Source organism: Chiloscyllium punctatum, chromosome 36 (genome assembly GCF_047496795.1).
Source record: "Chiloscyllium punctatum isolate Juve2018m chromosome 36, sChiPun1.3, whole genome shotgun sequence".
Lineage (NCBI taxonomy): Eukaryota > Metazoa > Chordata > Chondrichthyes > Orectolobiformes > Hemiscylliidae > Chiloscyllium > Chiloscyllium punctatum.
Window position 1 is genome coordinate 45,816,031 of NC_092774.1, and position 9,146 is coordinate 45,825,176.

Sequence of the window (9,146 nt, forward strand, 5' to 3'; positions counted from 1 at the left end):
TCCCAGCCTATCCAGCTTTTCTTTCTAGCCGAAACCTTCCATACCAGGCAACATCCTGGAAAATCTCTTCTGAACCCTCTCATCCTTCCTATAACAGGGTGACCAGAACTGGGCAGGGCCCCAGAAAAGGCCTCACCGATGTTCCACTGGATTTCACTCTAGTCTCAGCTCATCTGGTGCTGGTACTCTCACTGGTTACCTCTGGATTTAACTATCCTAACACCTCCCACATGCAACCTCCCTGTAATCTTGAAGCCAGTGTGTTCACCCACCTCCCCTGTTCAAACTGGCCTTCAAGGTTCTGGGCTCAAGTACCATCAACATTTTGAAATTCTAATCCCAGGTTTCAAAATTCCTGACTACCTCTGTAATTCCCATCCCCCTCACAACCCTCCCCATCTTTGTAACCTCCTCCAGCCTTTGAGGTGTCTCAATTCCACTTGTTCTGTCTTCCTGAACATTCCCAATTTTAATGGCTCCACCACTGCTCTTCGGGCCACACCCTCGAGAATCATCCCTAAACATCTACCTCAGTTTCCTAATTTAATCCTTAAAACTTCTCTCTCTGTCCCAGATTTTGGTCACCTGACCCCAAGTTCTTCAGACGGTCCCACATTGCTTTCTAAACTTCCTGTGAACCGCCTTGGGATATTTCACGTTATAAGGTGCTATATAAATTCAAGTTGCTGTCCTTGTTTTGTATGTGCGTCACTGGGGCATGACCTGTTACTCCTTACCTAACAGCATTGTGGGAACACCTTCGCGAGACAGACTGCAGCAGTTCAGGAAGCTCAAACATCATCTTCTGCACTGGGGACCGGCAATATTTCGTGAAACCTGTGGAAATCGCAATAGAGTCAATGTTTCAGGATGTTCAGAATTAATTAAAAATGGCACAGAGTTTAATGTTCAATATAAGCCCAGCAGTTCAGGAAAAGTAATTTATTTCTGTGAAACATCCCATGAGAAGATAAAGCTGGTAGGTTTACAGCATACAAGTCAGAGGTTGGGTGGGAGAATCTCATTTAGTCACAGCCGGTGAACATAACACCAACATACCAAACCTGAGTAAAATCGCTATTATTGACAGAGGAAATTAGTCTGATAGTTGATCAGGGCAAGTAGAGGTGAAACACAACAATGGATGGATATGGATTTAAATCCATACTAAATGAGCCCCAGAGACATCGAACCTCTCAAAAGTAACACAGAACAGAAAAGCTCAAAATTATTGATGAATGGTCAAAACTATTCCCCTCTAAAGTTTTCAAATCTCCTGCTGCAGCCAAAAAGATAGCAGAACCACTTATTATGATCCCAGTTGATGTTCCTACTGGACAGGCCAGTTCCCAGAATGTGACCTGGCTTGATAGATCACATTTATTTAAGCTAGTCATTCACAGAAACCTGCAGGTTTTTTTTGGGGTATTGTGACACACGGAGAAAATTTTAAAAAACTAAACATAGAATGCAATTTTAAAGATGTTAAATGACAAAACAAAATAAAGTCTCATTTGCTCCCCAACACCCTCACTTCACAGAGCTTCATACCCTTAGAAAAGCCCCTTCCATATCAAATCTTTAATCTCGATGAACAGCTTCTTCCCAGTTCTTTCCTGTGAACCGTGCTGACTTCCTAAATGAATACTGGCAAAACTGAAAGCTTTGACTTTCTCAGGACATGATCAGGTGTACCTGAGAATTCCGTGGGAAGCGAGGGAAGTGATTGCTGGGCCTCTTGCTGAGATATTTGTATCATGGGTAGTCACAGGTGAGGGGCCGGAAGACTAGAGGTCGGCTATCGTGGTGCCACTGATGAGGGCAGAGCAGTGGACGCGGTCTATATGGACTTCAGTAAGGCATTCGACAAGGCTCCCCATGGGAGACTGGTTACCAAGGTTAGATCATGTGGAATACAGGGAGAGCTCCCCATTTGGATACAGAACTGGCTCAAAAGGTAGAAGACAGAGGGTGGTGGAGGAGGAGGGTTGCTTTTCAGACTGGAGGCCTGTGACCAGTGAAGAGCAACAAGGATCGGTGCTGGGTCCACTGCTTTTCGTCATTTACATAAATGATTTGGATGTGATCATAGGAGATGAAGTTAGTAAGTTTGTAGATGACACTAAAATTGGAGGTGTAGTGAACAGCGAAGGAGGTTACCTCTGATTACAACAGGATCTTGACCAAATGGGCCAATGGGCTGGGAAGTGGCAGATGGAGTTTAATTCAGATAAATGCGAGGTGCTGCATTTTGGGAAAGCAAATCTTAGCAGGACTTATACACTTAATGGTAAGGTCCTGGGGAGTGTTGCTGAACAAAGAGACCTTGGAGTACAGGTTCATAGCTCCTTGAAAGTAGAGTCGCAGGTAGATAGGATAGCAAAGGTGGCATTTGGTATGCTTTCCTTTATTGGTCAGAGTATTGAGTACAGGAGTTGGAAGGCCATGTTGCGGCTGGACAGGACATTGATTCGGCTACTTTTGGAATATTGCGTGCAATTCTGGTCTCCTTCCTATCGGAAAGATGTTGTGAAACTTGAAAGGATTTACAAGGATGTTGGCAGGGTTGGAGGATTTGAGCTATAGGAAGAGGCTGAACAGGCTGGGGCTGTTTTCCCTGGAGCATCAGAGGCTGAGGGGTGACCTTATAGAGGTGTATAAAATCATGAGGGGATTGGATAAGGTCAATAGACAAGGTAGGCGAAAGCGAGTACTACAGATGCTGGAAACAAGGTCTTTTCCCTGGAGTCGGGGAGTCCAGAACTAGAGGACATAGGTTTAAGGTGAGAGGGGCAAGATATAAAAAGAGACCTCATGGGCAATGTTTTCACGCAGAGGGTGGTGCATGTATGGAATGAGCTGCCAGAGGTGGTGGAGGAAGCTGGTACAATTGCAACATTTAAAAGGCATCTGTATGGGTATATGAATAGAAAGGGTTTAGAGGGATATAGCCAAGTGCTGGCAAGTGAGACTAGATTAGGTTAGGATATCTGGTCAGCATGGACAATTTGGACCAAAGGGTCTGTTTCCATGCTGTACATCTCCATGACTTAACCTGAATACTCCACAAATCTCTAATCAAACACTACTGAACTACAAGTTTCACAATCCAAACTTTTATACCAATATGACTGCTTTCCCTGTCCAATAATCCTTTCCGGGACAGAAATTATATTTACTTCTGAACGCAGTCAGGTCTCCACAAAAAGAAATGCACGAGGAACTTTCACTCTCTGGGTTTTGTGAGCTAAAGTCAATCCTAGATTATTTTAAGCCAAAAGCAAGCTAATGGCTGCAATGTTTACATTCTCTGCTGTAAATCCATTGTCTCAGCACAGATTCATTTACACTCTAGAAAGTTTACGATTACTGGTGTCTATCAGGCTTGGCTTTCTGAAACCTTTCACAAAAGTAACCAACACCCATATGCTAGGTGAAAGTGAGGACTGCAGATGTTGGAGATCGGAGTCAAAAGGTGTGGCGCTGGAAAAGCACCGCAGGTCCGGGAGTATCGGAGGAGCAGCAGAGACGACGTTTCGGGCATAAGACCTTCATCGGGAGTTGTCGAAGGGCTTATGCCTGAAATGTCGACTCTCCTGCGCGTCAGACGCTATCTGACCCGTTGTGCTTTTCCAGCACCACTCTAATCTTGACTCTGATCTCCAGCATCTGCAGTCCCCATTTTCGCCTAGTGCTTTTCCAGCACCACACTTTTTGACCCCAACACCTATATGCCACTCGTTCAAAATCCAAACTCTACAAATGATATTTCTCCACATCACAAACCTTTCATCCCATGCTGGGATCACAGAAAAGTCTCTCAGTTGAGGCCATACCCAGGGAGTGCAATAAAATCACACAAAAACGCAGAGTATGTGGGTTTGTGCAAACCAGTGATAACCATTCATTATGAAGAATATGGCACGGAAAGTGTGCAGAGGTGATTCACAAGAACGGTTCAAGGGATGAGGAATTTTAGCTTCTAGATTAGGGTTTGTTTATTATGCATTTGTGGAATGTGGGTATCACTGGCGTGATTCGCATTTAATCCTTATCCATAACTTCTCTTAAAAGTGGTGGAGAGCAGCCTTCTTGAACTGTCGCATCCATTGTGCTGTTAGGAAATGAGCTCCAGGATTTTACACCCAGCAACAGTGAAGGAACAACATTGATACAGCTGCAATTCAGGATGATTCATGGCTTGGAGAAACTTGGTGGTGCACTCATTCTACCCTTGTTATTCTGTGGCAGAGGTCATGGGTTAGCAGCCTGTGTGAGTTACTGCAATGCACCTTGTCGGGGGGGGGGCTACATCTTGCTGCCACCGAGTATTGGTGGTGAAGGGAATGGATGTTGAAGGTGGTGAATGTGGTACCTATCAAATGGGCTGGTTGACCCTGATTGGTATCAAGTCTCAAGTGTTATTGGGAGCTGCATTAACTCAGCGAAGTGGAGAGTACTTCATCAGAGCTTCTGATCCCAGCACGGGCCCAGATGGCAGCACGACCGCAATCGGTCGCAAAGGACGGTGGCGAGGCCTAGCATCTCCTGATGGAGGGCAGCTGGTGAGCATAGGCATGTCTTAGCTCAGTGTGGGAAAGCACGTGCAGTGCAGGGGAGTGCGAGTCCTCTTTGGGACAATCCAACTTGGAGTGTCTGCAGGGCCAAGGCTTATGAAAGGACTGTTGTCATGTTTGACTTTTTAAACTTTATTTTTACACTTTTATACCAAAGAGGACTGTAGTGCTGAACTTTTTAAAACTTATTTCTTTATTTTTCTAGTTCTACAATTGTACCTAAGAGAGTACTGGATGTGTGGCAACATCGTGCACTTTTCACTATACTCTGTACTTGAGTACACATGGCAACAAAACCTAAATCTAATATGTGCCTTGTATTACGTAGAACATTACAGCGCAGTATAGGCTCTTCAGTCCTCAATGTTGCACCTACCTATGAAATCAATTCGAAGCCCATCTAACCTACATTATCCAAATTTCCTCCATTTTTTTAATCATTGAACATTTAAATGTGCTTAAAGTCAGCGAGTCTACTATTGTTGTAGGCAGTGTGTTCCACGCCCCTACTACTGTCCGAATAAAGAAGATTGTAGATGCAGGGCAGGGCTTGGGGAGTCAGGATTGGAGGAGCTAAGACTGTTCTCCTTTCAGGAGAAGATATTGAGGGGAGATTTGCTAAAAGTGCTCATGCTAAAGCTAGACAAGGTGGATAAAATTTGTCTTTATCAACTGATCGAGAATGGATTATGGCACAGATTTAAGACTTTGGACAAAATCGACTTGGTGGGAGTGCGGAAATTCAAAGAAGAAATTTCTTGCAGTGAATGGTAATTACCTGGAACTAAATACTTACACTACAAAAGCTGCTAACATCTTAGTCCATATGATCAGAGTGATTCTGTTCAATTTTGATGCGATGTTTGGTTTGAGTTTCTCATTTGCAAAGCTCCTCAGATCATCCTACAAAAGAAATTTACAGAAGTAATCATGGATAGTCCTGGATAAATATTCATAGAAGCTAAACATTTCCCTCTGTTTCAGTTCATTGTGTGGGAGATCCTCCTAAACTCACATGCTATTAAAAGCAGTTTCCAAAATCTATTCCTTTCAATCCAGGATAAAAATCACAATATTCCCTCTTTCTGGTCAAGGATGACCTCACATACTCCTTGTTACATATTGCCCCTTCTCAGATTAGCAGTCCCTTTCTTCAAGAATGACATCTTCCCAGGGTTATAGATTTCTTTCCTGGGTTTTCACGTGCATGAAGGTGAGCCACAGATCTTTGGACACCCGGGGTAGAAATTGCTGGAGGAATTCAGCCGGCAGCCTCTTGAGCTCTGAAGAAGGGTCACTGCACTCAAAGTGACAACTCTGCTTTCTCCCCCCAGTTGCTGTCGTACCTGCTGAGTTCCTCCAGCAATTTCTGTTTTTGTTTCAGGTTTCCAGCATCTGCAGCTCTTTCTTTGCTTTAATGTCCCATGAGATGTGTTTTTTTTTCCCTCTCTCTCCACAGAAAGAGCGGGAGCAGCAGAGGAAGTGACGGCAAGCAGAGGGGCAGCCGGGAAGGAAAAGTGAGTATAAAAGTCAGGAAGGCGGCTAAACCAGAGATTCTACACCTGTAGTATCTCCCACCCACCCTCCTCCTCCTCCTCCTCTAACCTTCTTAACTACTCTGCTTTTTCTTTTAAGGCAAGGATTTTTATTTCTTTACCAGGGACTAGTTAAAAATTTACTTCGTTTTTTTTGTGTGTGTATACATCAAGTCCTCACTTAGGGTAAAAAAAACTATAGCAGAGGGTTATCAGAAGGTATTCTAACTCATACTTGTACAAAGTAAGTAATTAACTAACTAAGCAGAGATGGCTGGGCAGGTGATGTGCTGTTGCTGTATGATGTGGGAGCTGGCTGATCCCATTGTGAACGGCAGTGACCACATCTGCAGCAAGTGTTGGTTGCTGGAAGAACTCCGGATCAGAGTTGATGATCTGGAATCTGAGCTTCAAACGCTGCGGCACATCCGGGAGGGGGAGAGTTACCTGGACGCTTTGTTTCAGGAGGCAGTCACATCTGGGAGATTAAGTAATTCGCATTCAGCTAGCGATCAGGCACAAAAGAGTGTGACTGTAAGTGAGGCAGGTAGGGGGACCCAGAGTTCAGGAGTGGAGGAGCCTCAGCCCTTGACCTTGTCCAACAGGTACGAGATTCTTGCTCCCTGTTTGGATGAGGAAAAGGGCTCTGGACAGGATGAGCCAACTGACCAAGGCACCATGGTGCAGAAGGCCATTCAAGAGGGGGGAGCTAATAGACAGGTAGTGGTTATAGGGGATTCTATAATTAGGGGGACAGATAGTATCCTTTGCAAGCCGGATCGGGAGTCTCGCATGGTGTGTTGCCTGCCCGGTGCCAGGGTGCGAGACATCTCTGACCGGCTTGAAAGGATATTGGAGCGGGAGGGGGAGGATCCAGTTGTTGTGGTCCACGTTGGTACCAACAACATCGGCAAGACTAGGGTGGAGGACCTGTTTGGGCATTACGAAGCACTAGGCAGGAAATTGAAGCACAGGTCCTCAAGGGTCATAATCTCCGGATTACTGCCCGAGCCACGTGCCAATTGGCATAGGGACAAGAAAATTAGGTAAGTAAACACGTGGCTAAGGGATTGGTGTGGGAAAGAGGGATTCCACTTCATGGGGCATTGGCATCAGTTTTGGAACTCGGGAGATCTGTACCGATGGGACGGTCTCCACCTGAACCGATCAGGTACCAATGTTCTAGCGAAGAGGATAAATAGGGTGGTCAGCAGGACTTTAAACTTCTGAGTTGGGGGGAAGGGAAAGTGAAAGTGACAGGGAGTATGGAGGTAAATGGAAAGATAAGCAGCAGGATAGCATGTTTCCAGGCGGATTTAAAATTGAGGCAGACTGAGAATGCAGAAAAAAGCAAGGATAACTTAGGACATATGACTTCCAACATCTCTAATGATAAGGAAGTTAGCATTAAGGCACTTTACCTGAATGCTCGTAGCATTCATAACAAAGCCGATGAACTAATGGCACAGATAATAGTGAATGATTATGATGTAGTAGGCATCACAGAGACTTGGTTACAGGGGGGTCAGGACTGGCAGTTAAACCTCCATGGCTTTTCAACTTATCGAAAAGACAGAGAGGTGGGCAGAGGGGGTGGGGTTGCCTTGTTAGTTAAGAACAAAATTAAATCTATGGTATTGAATGACATAGCGTCGGATGATGTGGAGTCTGTGTGGGTGGAATTGAGGAACCACAAAGGCAAAAAAAACCATAATTGGAGTTGTGTACAGACCTCCTAACAGTGGTCAGGACCAGGGACGCAACATGTACCGGGAAATAGAGAAGGCATGTCAGAAAGGCAAGGTTACATTGATCATGGGAGACTTCAATATGCAGGTGGACTGGGTAAATAATGTTGCTAGTGGATCTAAAGAAAGGGAATTCATGGAATGCTTACAGGATGGCTTTTTGGAACAGCTTGTCATGGAGCCCACAAGAGAGCAGGCTATTCTGGACCTAGTGCTTTGCAATGAACCAGACTCTATAAAAGATCTTAAAGTAAGGGAACCCTTAGGAAGTAGCGACCATAATATGGTAGAGTTCAGTCTGGAGTTTGAAAGGGAGAAGGCAAAATCGGATGTAATGGTGTTACAGTTGAATAAAGGTAATTATGAGGGCATGAGAGAGGAACTGACTAAAATAGACTGGAAGCAGAGGCTAACCGGGAAGACAGTAGAGCAAAAATGGCAGGAGTTTGTAGGTATAATTGAGGACACTGTACAGAGGTTCATTCCCAAGAAAAGAAAGATTAACCGGGGAGGGATTAGACAACCTTGGCTGACAAAGGAAGTCAGGAAATGTATTAAAGAAAAAGAGAGATCCTATAAAGTGGCTAAGAACAGTGGGAAATCAGAAGATTGGGAAGGATACAAAAGCAAACAGAGTGTAATAAGAAATGAGAGGATCAAATATGAAGGTAGGCTAGCCAGTAATATTAGAAATAATAGTAAAAGTTCCTTTCAGTACATAAGAAACAAACGACAGGCAAAAGTAGACATTGGGCCACTTCAAACTGATGCAGGAAGCCTAGTGATGGGAGATAAGGAAATAGCAGGAGAACTTAACAAGTACTTTGCGTCAGTTTTCACAGTGGAAGGCATGAGTAATATCCCAAAAATTAAAGGGTGTCACGGGGCTGAGTTGAGTATGGTTGCCATTACGAAAGAGATAGTGCTAGAAAAGTTAAAAAGTCTTAAAATTGATAAATCTCCTGGCCCCGATGGGATACACCCTAGAGTTCTGAGAGAGGTGGCTGAAGAAATAGCAGAGGCATTGGTTGAGATCTTTCAAGAGTCACTGGAGTCAGGAAAGGTCCCGGATGATTGGAAGATGGCTGTTGTAACCCCCTTGTTCAAGAAAGGATCAAGGCAAAAGATGGAAAATTATAGGCCAATCAGCTTAACCTCGGTTGTTGGTAAAATTCTAGAATCCATCATTAAGGATGAGGTTTCTCAATTCTTGGAAGAGCAGAGTCTGATTAGAACAAGTCAACATGGATTTAGTAAAGGGAGGTCATGCCTGACAAACCTGTTGG

The 9,146-nt window shown here is 44.4% G+C and overlaps 1 protein-coding gene across 1 annotated transcript in view; it reads right to left on the bottom strand.

Moving 5' to 3' along the window:
- Positions 1–9,146, bottom strand: part of LOC140460077 (uncharacterized) — a 62,758-nt gene that overhangs the window by 51,904 nt on the left and 1,708 nt on the right. The window contains exons 2-3 of the mRNA XM_072554478.1: positions 5,374–5,480; positions 738–837 (exon numbers count right to left, since the gene is read on the bottom strand). The gene's annotated coding sequence lies outside the window, so the exon portion shown is untranslated. The remainder of the gene's footprint in view (positions 1–737; positions 838–5,373; positions 5,481–9,146) is intronic.